General features: G+C 42.3%; 1 long non-coding RNA gene across 1 annotated transcript; it reads right to left on the bottom strand.

Moving 5' to 3' along the window:
- Nucleotides 1-18,479: 18,479 nt before the first annotated feature.
- LOC115544521 (uncharacterized) lies at nt 18,480-20,273 on the bottom strand. The gene is made up of 2 exons (XR_003976898.1): nt 20,069-20,273; nt 18,480-19,023 (listed from the first exon to the last, which is right to left on the bottom strand). It is a non-coding gene; the product is annotated as an uncharacterized LOC115544521 (long non-coding RNA).
- Nucleotides 20,274-20,574: the final 301 nt, after the last annotated feature.

Raw genomic sequence — 20,574 nt, 5'->3', positions numbered from 1 at the left:
TTTGTTTGTTTTCGACAGGAACCAGCAGTCAGGTGACTGTGACTCAGACACCAGTAGTGTCCTTTACTCCAGGATCCACAGTCACTCTGACCTGTAAAACAAACCCAGCGGTTTACAGAGATAGTGATGGAGATGATTATATCTTCTGGTACCAACAGAAACCTGGAGAAGCCCCCAAGTTCATCATAAGATATGCAAACAAACTTGAATCATCAACACCGGCTCGGTTTAGTGGCAGTGGAAGCAGCACTGACTTCTCTCTGACCATCAACGGCGCCCAGCGTGAAGATGCAGCAGTTTATCACTGTCAGAGTTACCATAGCAGTGGCAGTGTGTTCACACAGTGATTGAGAGCCGTACAAAAACCTCCCTCAGTCACACTGCGTAGACACTGAGCTGTTACAGCAGGAACCTGCTGCAGCTGCTGAGGGGGAAGAGACTCTGACACAGAGCGCTGAGCACAGAGCTGGCTCTAACCAGGGGCCTCAACCAAGAGCCAGCATTAGATTCCGCAGCATTATTAAATATACAAGTACTAAACTACAAGATATTACATACAACTACTACCTCAACTACCACGTATTACATACAACTACCTCAACTACAAGATATTGGAAAAAACTACTTCCTCAACTACCACATATTACATACTACCCTGACTACAACATAGTAGCCTACCTACATACAACTACTACCTTACCTAAAACATATTAGATAAAACTACTACCTCAACTACCACATATTACGTACAACTACCTTAACTAGAATATATTACATACAACTACTGCTTTGCTGGTCTCCTCCGACACCAACACACAGCTAGATGTTGTAAAGCCCTTCATTTGAGAGTTGTCACGACGATAAAAGCTGAGCAGGAGGTGATAGAGCTCTGCCCAGAGTGTGTGTGTGTGTGTGTGTGTGTGTGTGTGTGTGTGTGTGTGTGTGTGTGTGTGTGTGTGTGTGTGTGTGTGTGTGTGTGTGTGTGTGTGTGTGTGTGTGTGTGTGTGTGTGTGTGTGTGTGTGTGTGTGTAGGTCTGGTTTATCCTGGGTTTATTGATTGCTGATCCTCCACAGGTGTGCAGCCTTTCCAAGCCCCAGAGTCCAATCAGCCTGACTCAGGCCTGGAGAGGCTGCTCCAACCAGCCATCGACCACGCACACTCCACACCCCCCAACACCAGATAGAGAGGAGAGGGGGGGGATGGATGATCCAGAGTCCAGAGCCAAAGCCTAACAAATACATAAATAATAAACCAGACTCTGACCAGGGTTAGCATACCCAACAGTAAACCGGACTCTTAACAGAGTTACCAAACCATGAGTAGAACGCTTATAAATACGATCCAAACCCCATTGTCCCCACACCTCCCCGGTGTCTTTTGGCTGTCCAGTCAGAGAGCACATGAAATAAGGAGATTTAAAATGGATTGATCTGATTAATCTATGAACCATGGGTCAATCCAGATGACACAAAACCAAACTACTCAGGAATATTTAAATTATTGCTAAAGAGGTGAACAGATTGGAGTTCATGGAATCCGTCTTTATTGTAATGACGTTGGTATGACAATAGAGCGCGCCATTGAGCAGGTATGGCGACATGCACACATACTGCTTTCACTGGATTCTCCAGAGACTCTTCTGAAAGTCTCAGCCCTACATTTACTCTGACTTTCAGTCACTCAAGAGACACAGGTGCACATCTGCTAAAACTGGACATCATTTGAATAGCTACAGCTCACTGCTCACAGAATACGTTTAAAGAGAAACATATTTTAGCGTTGTCGGTTTGGTCTTTGACTCATAGACAGACATTATGAATATGTTACTGTTTCCCCCACTCAGCATGCTAGGGTTCCTACGTCTTGGTGAGGGATACTGAATTTATTTTGGGACGTAATTTTCTATGTTTCTGAGATTGTATCTGCAGATACCTGGACATCTCTCTGAACTACTATTATATGAAGTTACAGAAAGTCAGTCTGACACACATGGGTCATTTCAGCAGCCATGGCTCTATGACTGACACTGGTCCACTGAATACACTGAACACACTTTACAACACCCACACAACCAACACTTTGCTCATTCGGAGATATACATCATAGCCTCCCCCTCGTGGGGAAAATTGTTTGATGAAGATGGCAGAGGTTTTATATGCTCATTAGAAGCCACATTAATTCGAATCTACAGAAGATAAACGATAGTAAATGATGACAAGAAAGATTTTATTCTTTATATCTTTATTAAATGTTCAACATGTGACCAACACAAGCAACGGGTAAAAATCTGAAATGTTAATGAATCAAAGAAATGTTATATTAATGTAAATCATCTAAAGCTGCGGTGCCAACTGAGATAGAGAGACATAAAGCAGACGTGTCAGAGGAGATCTGTATCCTCCAGTTCCATGCTGGAGCCTCTCTACTCTGAACACTCTCCAGGATTCAGGGTTTGAGTAACAGGCTGCGTCTGGCCATTTTTACTGGCCTCACAGCTCACTGAGCCCGCCTTCCTCCACTGGTCTGCAGGGAGGGTCAAAGTGCTGGTCCAGCTGTAGTGGCCATCTTTCCCCAGGACCCCCAGGCTATCGGACACCCCCCCAGACCTGCTGCTGCCCCCCACCTTCCAGCCAAGCTTCCAGTCTGAGGGGAAGCCCCCACTGGCCACACACAGCAATGTAGCACTGCCCTGCTCCAGCTCCACTCTGGAGGGAGGGAGGACGCTCAGCGTGGGCTGCACCACTCCCACTGGAAGAGAGAGAGAGGAGTGGACAACAGGCTCAGTTAACATCAGCCTCATAGGAGCACAGAGGGAAGGGAACATCAGCAGTCATCAAGAGATGTTGTTTATTGTAGAGTGGAAATGTATACAATCTTATTCATGACACATGTCAACTGCCAGGTTGCCATCTTAATGAGTATTTCTTTCACTTCCTTTTTTTTATATTTGATTTCGGATTACGCAAGAAAACTCTTAACAGGATATTTTAAGCACATAGTACGTATATAATATTATATTCATTAAATAATGACTGCATTTTTAAAACAGAACCTGATTGAAACTTGATTTTCAATATAATGTAGTTAAAAGTAAATCAATAATGTTTTCAATAAATAAAGAATTCTCCCAAGAAAGACATAATTATGAAAAAAAATTGAACTCTGAACTCCATAAAATAATGTTTAAACTGTCATTAGCCTATCCTACGAAAAATAAAAGTAGTTAAAAACAAAGGAAATCTATTGATCTTTCCATGTAAGTTAATCAAAAGGTAGTTTTCTAAGTTAGTACTGTGTCAGATACAAAAAAGTGTCCTTGTACTTACAGTCAACGATGAGTTTGGTGCCTCCACCAAAAGTGTTCCACAGTGATACAAACTCATTAAGAGGCTGTACAAAAACCTCCCGCACATTGAAGACTCATCTCACTGACACACAAACGCTTGCTTCTCACAAAAAATCGATAAAGTATTCAATATTTGATTTTGCTGAAATAATTATTATTAATTTCTATCAATTGTTTGAATGTGCATGGATTAAATCAAATGTGTTTATTAAGCATATGTTTTCATAAAATAGTTGAGGGATCACTAACAAAAAATGGATTGCTTTAACTTTATTTCAATAATTGGATTTATTAAAAGACCATCAAGAAATTGTTATAATCATGCATTTATTAAAAACAGAACTATCAATTATTATCTACTATTCTAGTTTTAGTTAATATTGTTATGAGAATTCATTTCAACAAAATAATCAAATTAAAGGACTTCATACAAACCCAGATCAATTAAACCAGCGAAATATAACACATTGAAAATTCCAATAGTTCGAGTAAATCTGAATTTGTATTCCAAAAGTGTGAATGTAGAAGAGATACAGCGGTCCTCCCAGAATGTCTGCAGTCACTCTCACCCCCCGTCTGATGAGTGGAAACAGGTCATTTCCATATAGAGCAAGCTTTGCATGCTCAGCAGAAACTGGGGTTCTGAGAGGGTTTAAAGTCCTCTGAGTTCAACACTGCAGGACTCTGAGCTGTCACTCAACACCCCAGACACCGTGGCAACCATGAATCACCTCACCCTCCTTTTCTGGACACTGGTCTGTGGATCCTTATCAGGTTGGTTCATTCCACTCAGTCAAATTGTGGACCACCCTTCTCTGTTTGTTTGTGTTTTCTATTGGATAACTCAATGTTTGGTTTGTTTGTTTCCTAAAGGAACCAGCAGTCAGGTGACTGTGACTCAGACACCAGTAGTGTCCGTTAGTCCAGAATCCACAGTCACTCTGACGTGTAAAATAAACCCAGCAGTTTACAGAGATGGTGATGGAGATAATATGTTCTGGTACCAACAGAAACCTGGAGAAGCCCCGAAGCTCTTCATAAAATATACAAACCAACTTGTATCACCAACACCAGCTCGGTTTAGTGGCAGTGGAAGCAGCACTGACTTCTCTCTGACCATCAACGGCGCCCAGCGTGAAGACGCAGCAGTTTATCACTGTCAGAGTTACCATAGTGGCGGTGTGTTCACACAGTGATTGAGAGCCGTACAAAAACCTCCCTCAGTCACACTGCGTAGACACTGAGCTGTTACAGCAGGAGCCTGCTGCAGCTGCTGAGGGGGAAGAGACTCTGACACAGAGCGCTGAGCACAGAGCTGGCTCTAACCAGGGGCCTCAACCAAGAGCCAGCATTAGATTCCTCAGCATTATTAAACATACAAGTACAACCTCAAGTACCACATATTACATACAACTACTACCTCAACCATCAAGTATTACAAACACAACAACTTCATCAACTACTAAATACAACCGTTATCTCAACCACCACGTTATACAGACAACTACTACCTCAACTAAAAGATATTACACAAAGTAAAAATGGAACTACCACATATTACATACAACAGAAACTTCAACATATTGAATACAACTACAACTTCAACTTCCACACATTACATCCCACCCCCCCCCCCCCCTAGTTGAGGCCCCCCAGGCCCCAGAAGGTCAGGGATCTGGTCCTGTCCATGGACGGCTGCTCCGTCTGCCTCTTCTCTCCAGTCCCCAACCTGGGGGGGTCCCAGACTCATCCCTATCACTGGTTCCCCACATGGAGTCCATCAACAGATAGGCATTGGACCCCCTCAGAAACATGTCCAGACTGGGGCCGTCCCTCACTGCCCCCGTGGTAGAGACCCTCATCCACGCCTTCATCACCTCCCCTCTGGACGGGGGTCATGGAGTCACACTGGGGGGTCCTCACAGAGCCCTGGATCGGCTCCAGTGTACCAATCCCCCCCCCCCCCCTCATCCACCAGCTCCCATTAAGGTCCTGTAGCACCTCCTCCTCCTCCTCCTCCTCCTCCTCCTCCTCCTCCTCCTCCTCCTCCTCCTCCTTCACCTCACCCCCGAGTCCCTCTAGCCCCCGCTTTTTTCACAGTTCCTCAGACCCTACTCCCCCCCCCCCCCAGCCCCGGGTTAGTGACTTCAGCTATGGACAGAGCCTTTAGGGTGGCTTCCCCCACTCTGTGGAACTCGAGATCCTCAACGCTGGATCCATCTGCGTTTTCTAGAGCTGCCTGAACTCCCACTTACTGGGCCTGGAATTTGGAACATGATCTTTTCTTATTTATTTGTTTATTTATTGTTTAGATTGTTTCAAAATATAATATTTGACGTTTTTTTATTCTTTGTCACCCACATTTAATGCAGCTTGCGTCCTGATGAAAGGAACAACTTTCTTATTATTAGTATTATGAATGGATTGAAGCCAGCTATTTATTAAATAAAACCTGAAGATAGTGGAGTTCATGGAACCAGTCCTTATCGTAATCGCGTTGTTCGGACCCTAAAGGGCACCATTGAGCTGGTATGGAGAAATGCGCACATACTGCTTTCACTGGAATCTCCAGAGACTCCTTTGAAAACCTCAGCCCTATATTTCCACTGACTTTCTGCCGCTCAAGAGACACAGGTGCAGATCAGCTAAAAATGGACATCATTTGAATGGCTACAGTTCACTGCTCACAGAATACGTTTAATGATGCACGTTTTCTTACGTCGTCGGTTTGGTTTGACTCATAGATAGACATTATGAATATGTTACTGTTTCCCCCACTCCTCCTGCTAGGGTTCTTATGTCTGCGTGGGAGAACCTGAATGTCTTTTGAGACGTACTTTTACATGTTTCTAAGTTGGTATCTGAAGAATCCTGGACATCTCTCTGAACTATTATTATATGAAGTGACAGAAGTCAGTCTGACAGTGAGCAGCAGTGGCTCTATGACTGACACTGGTCCACTGAATACAGTGAACACACTTTACCACATCCCCACAACCAACACTTCTATCATTCAGAGATACACACCGACTTCTTTCAAAATGGTGGGTCAATTTGTTTAATGAAGATGGCAGAGGTTTTATTTGCTCATTAGAAGCCACATTAATTCGAAAATGCAGAAGATAAACAATAGTTAATGACGACAAGAAAGAATTTATTCTTTAAATCTTTATTAAATGTTCAACAAGTGACCAACACAAGCAACGGGAAAAATCCAGAGAGCATCAAGTTAATGAATCAAAGACATGTTATATTAATGTAAATCATCAAAAGCTGCAGTGCCACCTCAGACAGAGAGACATAAAGCAGACGTGTCAGAGGAGATCTGTATCCTCCAGTACTTCCATGCTGGAGCCTCTCTACTGTGAACACTCTCCAGGATTCAGGGTTTGAGTGACAGGCTGCGTCTGGCCATTCTTACTGGTCTCACAGCTCACTGAGCCCGCCTTCCTCCACTGGTCTGCAGGGAGGGTCAAGGTGCTGCTCCAGCTGTAGTGGCCATCTTTCCCCAGGACCCCCAGGCTATCTGACACCCCCCCAGACCTGCTGCTGCCCCCCACCTTCCAGCCAAGCTTCCAGTCTGAGGGGAAGCCCCCACTGGCCACACACACTAGTGTAGCACTGCCCTGCTCCAGCTCCACTCTGGAGGGAGGGAGGACGCTCAGCGTGGGCTGCACCACTCCCACTGGAAGAGAGAGAGAGGAGTGGACAACAGGCTCAGTTAACATCAGCCTCATAGGAGCACAGAGGGAAGGGAACAACAGCAGTCATCAAGGAATATTGTTTCTTGTAACGTGGAAATGTATACAACCTTATTCATGACACATTTCAACTGTCAGGTTGCTTTCCTTAATAAGTCTTTCTTTCACTTCCTTTTTATTACATTTCATTTCGGATTTAGCAAGAAAATTCTATTAACTGGATTTTTTAAGCACATCAATACAATACAGATTACATATTATATTCAATAAATGATGACTGCATTTTTAGATTTCGAAACAGAAACTGAATAAAACTGTTTAGTCAAATTAATGAAGTTCAAAGTAACTCAATTATGTTCTTAATAAATTATGAATTCTCACAATAAAGAAAGCATTTGAAAAACTCTATCAACAATAACATTTAATGACTGAACTCCATCAGAGAAAACGTTTTTCACTGTCATTAACCTTTCTTAAGAAAAAAGTTTAAATTAAAGTTAAAGTTAAAAAGTAAATCTATATATATCTTTACAGGTAAGTTAGCCAAAAGTAAGTACTATGTCAGATACACAAAAAGTCTCCTTGTACTTACAGTCAACGATGAGTTTGGTGCCTCCACCAAAAGTCCACCACAGTGATACAAACGCTTTAAGAGGCTGTACAAAAACCTACCGCACATTAAAGACTCATCTCACTGACACAAACACTTGCTTTTCACAGAAATATTTTAATTATTCAATATTTTACTCTCTACAGTTATTGTTTTTTCTACTTTAGATCGAATTAGTAGATTTAAAAAAATATATAATGTTTAAAAACAATCTTTGGTGTCTCACAATCAAACCGAACAAATAAACGAGCCACACCAGTCCACAAATTGAACTTGTGAGAGCTTTCAAAATGAAAAAATGGATGTAATAAACATGCATTTAATTCCAAAAAATAATATGTTTTTATTTATCATAACATTTTAGGTTCCGCTGTAATGAGTAACTTTTTTATACACAATTTTGAAAATTAATGAATTTCATACAAACCAAGATCGAATTAACAAGAATTTTTTTATAGATTCCAATTCCAATTATTTACACCAAATCAAATTTTATTCCACTGGTGTGGATGTAGAAGAGATACAGCGGTCCTCCAAGAATGTCTGCAGTCACTCTCACCCCCCGTCTGATGAGTGGAAACAGGTCATTTCCATATAGAGGAAGCTTTGCATGCTCAGCTGAAACTGGGGTTCTGAGAGGGTTTAAAGTCCTCTGAGTTCAACACTGCAGGACTCGGAGCTGTCACTCAACATCCCAGAAACCGTGGCAACCATGAATCACCTCACCCTCCTTTTCTGGACAGTGGTCTGTGGATCCTTAACAGGTTGGTTCATTCCACTCAGTCAAAATGTGGACCACCCTTCTCTGTTTGCTTGTGTTTTCTATTGAATAACTCAATGTTTGGTTTGTTTGTTTTCTACAGGAACCAGCAGTCAGGTGACTGTGACTCAGACACCAGTAGTGTCCGTTGCTCCAGGATCCACAGTCACTCTGACCTGTAAAACAAACCCAGCAGTTTACACATATAGTACTAATCAGTATCTACACTGGTACCAACAGAAACATGGAGAAGCCCCTAAGCTCATCGTAAAATTAGTAAACCAACTTGTATCACCAACACCTGCTCGGTTTAGTGGCAGTGGAAGCAGCACTGACTTCTCTCTGACCATCAACGGCGCCCAGCGTGAAGATGCAGCAGTTTATCACTGTCAGAGTTTCCACTACCTAAACAGTGTCTATTTGTTCACACAGTGATTGAGAGCCGTACAAAAACCTCCCTCAGTCACACTGCGTAGACACTGAGCTGTTACAGCAGGAACCTGCTGCAGCTGCTGAGGGGGAAGAGACTCTGACACAGAGCGCTGAGCACAGAGCTGGCTCTAACCAGGGGCCTCAACCAAGAGCCAGCATTAGATTCCTCAGCATTATTAAACATACAAGTACTACCTCAAGTACCACGTATTACATACAACTATTATCTCAACTACCACATATTACATACAACTTCTACCTCAACTACCACATACAACTACTACTTGAACTGCCACTTATTACATACAACTCTTACCTGAACTACAAGATATTACATAAACTACAAATTGAACTACCACATATTACATACAACTAATACTTCAACATGTTGAATACAACTACAACCTCACCTTCATCATATTACCCCCCCCCCCCCCCCCAGTCACACCTCAGCAGTAAGAAGACAGAGTCCTGGTTGGGGCCCCCCTGGCCCCAGAAGGTCGGGGATCTGGTCCTTCCTTGGACGGCTGCTCCGTCTGCCCCTTCTCTCCAGTCCCCAACCTGGGGGGGTCCCAGACTCATCCCTATCACTGGTTCCCCACATGGAGTCCATCAACAGATAGGCATTGGACCCCCTCAGAAACATGTCCAGACTGGGGCCGTCCCTCACTGCCCCCGTGGTAGAGACCCTCATCCACGCCTTCATCACCTCCCCTCTGGACGGGGGTCATGGAGTCCCACTGGGGGGTCCCCACAGAGCCCTGGATCGGCTCCAGTGTACCAATCCCCTCCCCCCCCCCCCCTCATCCACCTCCACCGGCTCCCATAAAGGTCCTGTAGCACCTCCTCCTCCTCCTCCTCCTCCTCCTCCTCCTCCTCCTCCTCCTCCTCCTCCTCACCCCCCAGTCCCTCTAGCCCCCGCTCCTCTCACAGCTCCTCAGCCCCTACTCCCCGTTCCTCAGACCACGGACTGCTTTACCCCCCCCCCCCCCACCCCCCCACCCCGGGTTCGAGCCTTTAGGGTGGCTGCCCCCACTCTGTGGAACTCGCTCCCCGGGAGATCCTCAACGCTGGATCCATCTGCGTTTTCACAAGCTGCCTGAAGACCCACTTACTGGGCCTGGACTTTGGAACATGATCTTTTCTTATTTATTTGTTTATTTACTGTTTTAATATATAATGTTTCATGTATTTTTTTTTTCTTTGTCACCCACATATGAAGCAGCTTGCGTCCTGATGAAAGGAATGACTTTCTTCCTCTTATTATGAATAGATTTGAGCCAGCTTTATATTAAATTCAACCTGTAGATAATGGAGTTCATGGAATCAGTCTTAATTGTAATGGTGTTGGTTGGAGACAAGAGGTGCCATTGAGCTGGTATGGAGATATGCACACATGCTGCTTTCACTGGATTCTCAAGAGACTCTTCTGAAAGTCTTAGCCCTAAATTTCCACCGACTTTCTGTCACTGAAGAGACACAGGTGCACATCTGCTAAAACTGGACATCATTTGAATAGCTACGGTTCACTAATTACAGAATATGGTTAAAGAAACACATATTTTAGCCATGTCGGTTTGGTCTTTGACTCATAGACAGACATTATGAATATGTGACTGTTTCCCCCACTCAGCATGCTAGGGTTCTTATGTCTTGGTGAGAGATACTGAATGTCTTTTGAGATGTACTTTTACATGTTTATAAGTTGGTATCTGCAGAATCCTGTACATCGCCCTGAACTTCTATTTGATGAACTGATATAAAGTCAGTCTGACACACATGGGTCATTTCAGCAGCAGTGGCTCTATGACTGACACTGGTCCACTGGATACAGTGAACACACTTTACAACAACATCCACACAACCAACCCTTTGCTCATTCAGAGATACACGCCATAGCTTTAAGCCTTCATTCACAATGGTGATGAAACTTGTCTAATAAAGATTACATATGTTTGATATGCTCATTGGTAGAATGAGAAACAGATCTTAAACGATTGGAAAATATTACAAGAAATATTGTACTTTTTGCTTTTTTATTTGATTCAACATGTGACAAAGCAAGGGGATAAAATCAGAGAGCATAATGTCAATGAATCAAACACGAGTTATATTAATGTAATTCATCCAAAAACTGCAGTGCCACCTCAGACAGAGAGACATAAAGCAGACGTGTCAGAGGAGATCTGTGTTCTCCAGTACTTCCATGCTGGAGCCACTCTACTCTGAACACTCTCCAGGATTCAGGGTTTGAGTGACAGGCTGCGTCTGGCCATTCTTACTGGCCTCACAGCTCACTGAGCCCGCCTTCCTCCACTGGTCTGCAGAGAGGGTCAAGGTGCTGGTCCAGCTGTAGTGGCCATCTTTCCCAAGGACCCCCGGGCTATCAGACACCCCCTCAGACCTGCTGCTGCCCCCCACCTTCCAGCCAAGCTTCCAGTCTGAGGGGAAGCCCCCACTGGCCACACACACTAGTGTAGCACTGCCCTGCTCCAGCTCCACTCTGGAGGGAGGGAGGACGCTCAGCGTGGGCTGCACCACTCCCACTGGAAGAGAGAGAGAGGAGTGGACAACAGGCTCAGTTAACATCAGCCTCATAGGAGCACAGAGGAAAGGGACAGGCACCAGCAGTTGGTGATATTAAATAGGAAGGAACCCATTTGGTTTAAAATATCTACGTTGAAAACAATGATTTCATGTTCATACTTCAAATGATTGAACATCAAAATATAGCATTTTATAGGGTTAACACTAATCGACTTTACACAAGTTTGAATTTCTTCAAACTTAAAGGTGACTCATTTACCAATCAAATAAAAGAATAATGCCGAAGCAATAATGGAGTCTTTCATAAAATTCATTATATTGTATTACATATTCAGTTTAATTTAAATGCAGAACTCTGTACGACAATATATTTTCACTTTCTCCTCAGCTTATCTTCCGAAAAAAACAAGAAATTAAAACTATAGATAAGTAAAAATATTAAGATTATCACGCTTGATACAATTTAAAGAAAGTTAAATTTGCCAGTGAAAGAAAATTGTCCTTGTACTTACAATCAATGATGAGTTGTGTGCCTCCACCAAAAGTCAACCACAGTGATACAAACTCATTAAGAGGCTGTACAAAAACCTCCCGCACTTTAAAGACTCATCTTACTGACACAAAAAACACTTGCTTTTCACTAAAATGTATGAATTAGTCAATACTTGATACACTGGATAAATTATTATTAATATATATGAATTGCTCGAATGTATATTTAATGTATTTAACGCAAAACATTTATCATGTATTCATTTTCATACGATTTTTAAAGCTCAATTACAAACGGTTTATTTTAGCACAAGACTTAATAATAAACCTTCAAGCCAATGTTATAATCATGCATTTATTATGAACAGAACAATATATTTGCATCTATTATTCTGGTTTTAGGTAATAATAATGTAACAACATTATTTTCAAACAAATAAGAAAGTTAAAGGATTTCATACAAACCCACGACCGAATTAATAACAAAAAATGTTATACATTATGAATTCCAATAGTTTCCAGCATATCTGAATTTGTATTCCAATAGTGTGAATGTAGAAGAGATACAGCGGTCCTCCCAGAATGTCTGCAGTCACTCTCACCCCCAGTCTGATGAGTGGAAACAGGTCATTTCCATAGAGAGGAAGCTTTGCATGCTCAGCTGAAACTGGGGTTCTGAGAGGGTTTAAAGTCCTCTGAGTTCAACACTGCAGGACTCTGAGCTGTCACTCAACACCCCAGAAACCGTGGCAACCATGAATCACCTCACCCTCCTTTTCTGGACAGTGGTCTGTGGATCCTTAACAGGTTGGTTAATTCAACTCAGTCAAAATGTGGACCACCCTTCTCTGTTTGTTTGTGTTTTCTAATGGATAACTCAATGTTTGGTTTCTTTGTTTCCTACAGGAACCAGCAGTCAGGTGACTGTGACTCAGACACCAGTAGTGTCCTTTACGCCTGGATCCACGGTCACTCTGACCTGTATAACAAACCCAGCGGTTTACAGATGGGGTGATGGAGATGAGGATATGTTCTGGTACCAACAGAAACCTGGAGAAGCCCCCAAGCTCATCATAAAATATGCAAAAAAACTTGTATCACCAACACCAGCTCGGTTCAGTGGCAGTGGAAGCAGCACTGACTTCTCTCTGACCATCAACGGCGCCCAGCATGAAGATGCAGCAGTTTATCACTGTCAGAGTCGCCACAATCCTAACAGTGTCTGGGTGTTCACACAGTGATTGAGAGCCGTACAAAAACCTCCCTCAGTCACACTGCGTAGACACTGAGCTGTTATAGCAGGAACCTGCTGCAGCTGCTGAGGGGGAAGAGACTCTGACACAGAGCGCTGAGCACAGAGCTGGCTCTAACCAGGGGCCTCAACCAAGAGCCAGCATAGTCCTCAGCATTATTAAACAAAAGTACTAGCTCAACTACAATATATTACATGAGAACACTACCTTAACTACCACATATTACGTACAACTACTACCTCAACTACCACATATTATATACAACTACTACATCTACAACTAAATACAACCGCTATATCAACTACCAAGTTATACATACAGCTACTGCCTCAACTACAAGATATTGCATGAAACTTATAATTGAACTACCACATTTTACATGCAACAAAAACTTCAACATATTGAATACAACTACAACCTCAACTACCACACATTACACCCCCCCCCCCCCCCCCCCCAACACCAGAGAGAGGGGGGGAGGGGGAGGGATGATCCCGAGCCGAACCCTACTCCCTCCACAAGACATTAACCAATATATGAATAATAAACCTGACTCTGACCAGGGTTAGCATAGGGTTAGCATACCCAACAGTAAACCGGACTCTGACCTGGGTTACAAACCATACGTAGAACCATTATAAATACGGTCCAAACCCCTTTGTCCCCATAGCTTCCCAGTGTCATTTTGCTGTCCAGTCAGCGAGCACACATTAAATAAGGAAATTTAAAATGGGATTTACGTGATCTTTCTATGAACCAAGGGTAAATTTTGATGAAATAAAAGTATACTACCCAGGGATATTTTAATTATTGTTAAAGAGGTGAACAGAGTGGAGTTCATGGAATCAGTCTTTATTGCAATGGCGTTGGTTAGACTTTAGAGGGCGCCATTGAGCAGGTATGGCGACATGCACACTTGCTGCTTTCACTGGAGTCTCCAGAGACTGTTCTGAAAACCTCAGCCCTACATTTACTCTGACTTTCTGTGACTCAAGAGACACAGGTGCACATCTGCTGAACTAAACTGGATATCATTTGAATAGCTACAGCTCACTGCTGAAAGAACACGTTTAAAGAAACACATCTTTCAGCATTGTCGGTTTGGTCTTTGACTCATAGGCAGACAATATTAATATGTTACTATTTCCAACACTCAGCATGCTAGGGTTCTTATGTCTTGGTGAGGGATACTGAATGTCTTTTGAGACGTAATTTACATGTTTCTGAGTTTGTATCTGCAGACACCTTGAAATCCCTCTGAAATGATATGAAGTGACAGAAAGGCAGACATGGGTCATTTCAGCAGCAGTGGCTCTATGACTGACACTGGTCCACTGAATACAGTGAACAAGCTTTCCAAGGTAATCCCCACAACCAACACTTTGCTTATTCAGAGATACACACCATAGCCTTAATCCTTTTTTCAAAATGGTGGGGAAATAAGTGATGAAGATGGCAGCGGCTCATTAGAAGCCCCATTAATTCGAAAATATAGAAGATATACGACAGTAAATGATGACAAGAAAGAATTTATTATTTACGTCTTTATTACATGTTCAACATGTGACAAAGCAAGGGGATAAAACCAGAGAGCATAATGTTAATGAATCAAAGACGTGTTATATTAATGTAAATCAACAAAAGCTGCGGTGCCACCTGAGACAGAGAGTCTTAGAGCAGACGTGTCAGAGGAGATCTGTATCCTCCAGTACTTCCATGCTGGAGCCTCTCTACTCTGAACACTGGTCAGGATTCAGGGTTTGAGTGACAGGCTGCGTCTGGCCATTCTTACTGGCCTCACAGCTCACTGAGCCCGCCTTCCTCCACTGGTCTGCAGGGAGGGTCAAGGTGCTGCTCCAGCTGTAGTGGCCATCTTTCCCCAGGACCCCCAGGCTATCGGACACCCCCCCAGACCTGCTGCTGCCCCCCACCTTCCAGCCAAGCTTCCAGTCTGAGGGGAAGCCCCCACTGGCCACACACACTAGTGTAGCACTGCCCTGCTCCAGCTCCTCTCTGGAGGGAGGGAGGACGCTCAGCGTGGGCTGCAACACTCCCACTGGAAGAGAGAGAGAGGAGTGGACGACAGGCTCAGTTAACATCAGCCTCATAGGAGCACAGAGGGAAGGGACAGCTTCCTGTTCACCAGCAGTTGGTGATATTAAAGAGGAAGGAAAACATTGTGTTTAAAATCTCTTCATAAAAACGGTAACAACATGTTTATATTTAAAATGATTGAACTTCCAAGTTTAGCATTTTATTGGGTTAACATTAATCGACACGTGTGAATTTCTTCAAACTTAAATGTGACTGATTTACCAATTCAATAAATGAATAATGCCACAGCAATAATGAGGTCTTTCATGAAATACATTATATTGTAGAACATATGTAACATATGCAGTGTAATTTAAAAGACAGAACTCTGTACCACAATATATTTACACTTTGTCCTCAGCTTATCGTTAAAAAAAAACAGAAATTAAAAATATAGAAAGTTCCGAAAGATAAGATTATCACGCTTAATTCAACTTAAAGAAAGTTAAATGTGCCAGGCAAAGAAAAGTGTCCTTGTACTTACAGTCAACGATGAGTTTGGTGCCTCCACCAAAAGTCCTCCACAGTGATACAAACGCTTTAAGAGGCTGTACAAAAACCTCCCGCACATTAAAGACTCATCTCACTGACACACAAACACTGTTTTTTCACTAAAATGTATCAATTCGTCGATATTCTGATTCACTGAAAATATTATTATCAATACATTGATGGTTTGAAAGTATATTAATTAAATGAAATAGATTTATCATACATTTATTTTCATAACATTTTTAAAGGCACACTTACAAACGGTTTATGGTCTAGCACAAATCTAACAATTTGACTTGATAAAAAACTTTCAAGCCAAGGTTATAATCATGCATTTATGAACAGAAAAATATGTTTTTATCTATCACTGTGGTTTTGGGTGATAATGTAACAATAATTTTCAAACAAATTAGAAAGTTAAAAGGATTTCATACAAACCAAGATCAACTTAATCACCAAAAATCGGATGCATTATAAATTCCAATAGTTTCCAGCAAATCTGAATTTGTATTCCAAAAGTGTGAATGTAGAAGAGATACAGCGGTCCTCCCAGAATGTCTGCAGTCACTCTCACCCCCCGTCTGATGAGTGGAAACAGGTCATTTCCATATAGAGGAAGCTTTGCATGCTCAGCTGAAACTGGGGTTCTGAGAGGGTTTAAAGTCCTCTGAGTTCAACACTGCAGGACTCGGAGCTGTCACTCAACACCCCAGAAACCGTGGCAACCATGAATCACCTCACCCTCCTTTTCTGGACAGTGGTCTGTGGATCCTTAACAGGTTGGTTCATTCCACTCTGTCAAAATGTGGACCACCCTTCTCTGTTTGTTTGTGTTTTCTATTGGATAACTCAATGTTTGGTTTGTTTGTTTTCTACAGGAACCAGCAGTCAGGTGACTGTGACTCAGACACCAGTAGTGTCCGTTACTCCAGGATCCACAGTCACTCTGACCTGTAAAACAAACCCAGCAGTGTACAGCGATGGTCATGGTCAGCGTCTAAACTGGTACAAACAGAAACCTGGAGAAGCCCCCAAGCTCTTCATAAAATATGCAAACCAACTTGTAACAAGTTGGTTTGCATATTTTACCACTAAACCAGCTCGGTTTAGTGGCAGTGGAAGCAGCACTGACTTCTCTCTGACCATCAACGGCGCCCAGCGTGAAGATGCAGCAGTTTATCACTGTCAGAGTCTCCACTATCTTAACAGTGTCTGGGTGTTCACACAGTGATTGAGAGCCGTACAAAAACCTCCCTCAGTCACACTGCGTAGACACTGAGCTGTTACAGCAGGAACCTGCTGCAGCTGCTGAGGGGGGAGAGACTCTGACACAGAGCGCTGAGCACAGAGCTGGCTCTAACCAGGGGCCTCAACCAAGAGCCAGCATTAGATTCCTCAGCATTATTAAACATAAAAGTACTAGCTCAACTACAATATATTACATGAGAACACTACCTTAACTACCACGTATTACGTACAACTACTACCTCAACTACCACATATTATATACAACTACTGTCTACATCTACAACTAAATACAACCGCTATATCAACTACCAAGTTATACATACAGCTACTGCCTCAACTACGAGATATTACATGAAACTTATAATTGAACTACCACATTTTACATGCAACAAAAACGTCAACATATGGAATACAAGTACAACCTCAACTACCACACATTACACCCCCCCCCCCCACACCAGAGAGAGGGGGGGAGGGATGATCCCGAGCCGAAGCCTTCTCCCCCCACAAGACATGAACCAATATATGAATGATAAACCTGACTCCGACCAGGGTTAGCATAGGGTTAGCATACCCAACAGTAAACCGGACTCTGACCAGGGTTACAAACCATACGTAGAACCATTATAAATACGATCCAAACCCCTGTGTCCCCATAGCTTCCCAGTCTCTTTTTGCTGTCCAGTCAGAGAGCACACATTAAATAAGGAGATTTAAAATGAGATTTACGTGATTTTTCTATGAACCAAGGGTAAATCCTGATGAAACAAAAGTATACTACCCAGGAATATTTTAATTATTGTTAAAGAGGTGAACAGAGTGGAGTTTAATGAATCAGTATTTATTGCAATGGCGTTGGTTATACACTAGAGGGGGTCATTGAGCAGGTATGGCGACGTGCACACTTGCTGCTTTCACTGGAGTCTCAAGAGACTGTTCTGAAAACCTCAGCCCTATATTTACTCTGACTTTCTGTGACTCAAGAGACACAGGTGCACATCTGCTGAACTAAACTGGATATCATTTGAATAGCTACAGCTCACTGCTGAAAGAACACGTTTAAAGAAACACATCTTTTAGCATTGTCGGTTTGGTCTTTGATTCATTAGGCAGACAATATTAATATGTTACTATTTCCAACACTCAGCATGCTAGGGTTCTTATGTCTTGGTGAGGGATACTGAATGTCTTTTGAGACGTAATTTACATGTTTCTGAGTTTGTATCTGCAGACACCTTGAAATCCCTCTGAAATTATATGAAGTGACAGAAAGGCAGACATGGGTCATTTCAGCAGCAGTGGCTCTATGACTGACACTGGTCCACTGAATACAGTGAACAAGCTTTCCAAGGTAATCCCCACAACCAACACTTTGCTTATTCAGAGATACACACCATAGCCTTAATGCTTTTTTCAAAATGGTGGGGAAATAAGTGATGAAGATGGCAGCGGCTCATTAGAAGCCCCATTAATTCGAATATATACAAGATATACGACAGTAAATGATGACAAGAAAGAATTTATTATTTACGTCTTTATTACATGTTCAACATGTGACAAAGCAAGGGGTACAAACCAGAGAGCATAATGTTAATGAATCAAACACAATTTATATTAATGTAATTCATCCAAAAGCTGCATTGCCACCTCAGACAGAGAGACATAAAGCAGACGTGTCAGAGGAGATCTGTGTTCTCCAGTACTTCCATGCTGGAGCCTCTCTACTCTGAACACTCTCCAGGATTCAGGGTTTGAGTGACAGGCTGCGTCTGGCCATTCTTACTGGCCTCACAGCTCACTGAGCCCGCCTTCCTCCACTGGTCTGCAGGGAGGGTCATGGTGCTGGTCCAGCTGTAATGGCCATCTTTCCCCAGGACCCCCAGGCTATCGGACACCCCCCCAGACCTGCTGCTGCCCCCCACCTTCCAGCCAAGCTTCCAGTCTGAGGGGAAGCCCCCACTGGCCACACACAGCAGTGTAGCACTGCCCTGCTCCAGCTCCACTCTGGAGGGAGGGAGGACGCTCAGCGTGGGCTGCACCACTCCCACTGGAGGAGAGAGAGAGGAGTGGACAACAGGCTCAGTTAACATCAGCCTCATAGGAGCACAGAGGGAAGGGAACAACAGCATTCATCAAGAAATGTTGTTTATTGTAAAGTGGAAATGTATACAACCTTATTCATGACACATGTCAACTGCCAGGTTGCCATCTTAATAAATATTTCTTTCACTTCCTTTTTTTTATATTTCATTTCGGATTTTGCAAGAAAACTCTTAACAGGATATTATAAGCACATAATACGGATATAATATTATATTCATTAAATGATGACTGCATTTTTTGCTTTTAAAACAGAACCTGATTGAAACTTGATTTTCAATATAATGTAGTTAAAAGTAAATCAATAATGTTTTCAATAAATTAGGAATTCTCATAAGAAAGACATGATTTGGAAAAAATGTCAACAATAAAATCGAACGACTGAACTCCATTCAATTATGTTTAAACTGTCATTAGCCTATCCTACGAAAAAATAATTTAGTTAAAAACAAAGAAAATCTAAATCTATCTTTCCATGTATGTTAATCAAAAGGTAGTTTTCTAAGTTTGTACGATACAAAAAAGTGTCCCTGTACTTACAGTCAACGATGAGTTTGGTGCCTCCACCAAAAGTGTACCACAGTGATACAAACTCGTTAAGAGGCTGTACAAAAACCTCCCGCATATTAAAGGCTCATCTTACTGTCACACAATCACTCGCTTTTTGACAAAAATCTCTGAATCATTCAATATTTGATTCGCTCAAACAATTATTACACATTTGTATCTGTTGTCTGAATGTACATGGATTAAACAAATGTATTTACTCAACATATATTTTCATATAATTGTTGAGGGATCACTAACAAACGGTGGATTTCTTTAACATTAGTCCAATCATTTGACTCATTAAAAAACCTCAAGACAATGTTATAATCATGCATTTATTAAAAACTGAACAATAAATTATTATCTATTATTCTAGTTTTAGTAAATAATGTTATGAGAATACATTTCATCAAAATAATAAAATTAAAGGATTTCATACAAACCCAGATCAATTTAACCAGAGAAATATAACACATTTTAAATTCCAATAGTTTCCAGAAAAACTGAATTTGTATTCCAAAAGTGTGAATGTAGAAGAGATACAGCGGTCCTCCCAGAATGTCTGCAGTCACTCTCACCCCCCGTCTGATGAGTGGAAACAGGTCATTTCCATATAGAGGAAGCTTTGCATGCTCAGCTGAAACTGGGGTTCTGAGAGGGTTTAAAGTCCTCTGAATTCAACACTGCAGGACTCTGAGCTGTCACTCAACACCCCAAAAACCGTGGCAACCATGAATCACCTCACCCTCCTTTTCTGGACAGTGGTCTGTGGATCCTTAACAGGTTGGTTCATTCCACTCAGTCAAAATGTGGACCACCCTTCTCTGTTTGCTTGTGTTTTCTATTGGATAACTCAATGTTTGGTTTGTTTGTTTCCTACAGGAACCAGCAGTCAGGTGACTGTGACTCAGACACCAGTAGTGTCCTTTACGCCAGGATCCACAGTCAC

This window comes from Gadus morhua, chromosome 5 (assembly GCF_902167405.1).
Source record: "Gadus morhua chromosome 5, gadMor3.0, whole genome shotgun sequence".
NCBI classification, from domain to species: domain Eukaryota; kingdom Metazoa; phylum Chordata; class Actinopteri; order Gadiformes; family Gadidae; genus Gadus; species Gadus morhua.
Note: the sequence above shows the minus strand (reverse complement) of the source record. Positions and strands in the feature narration are given on the sequence as shown.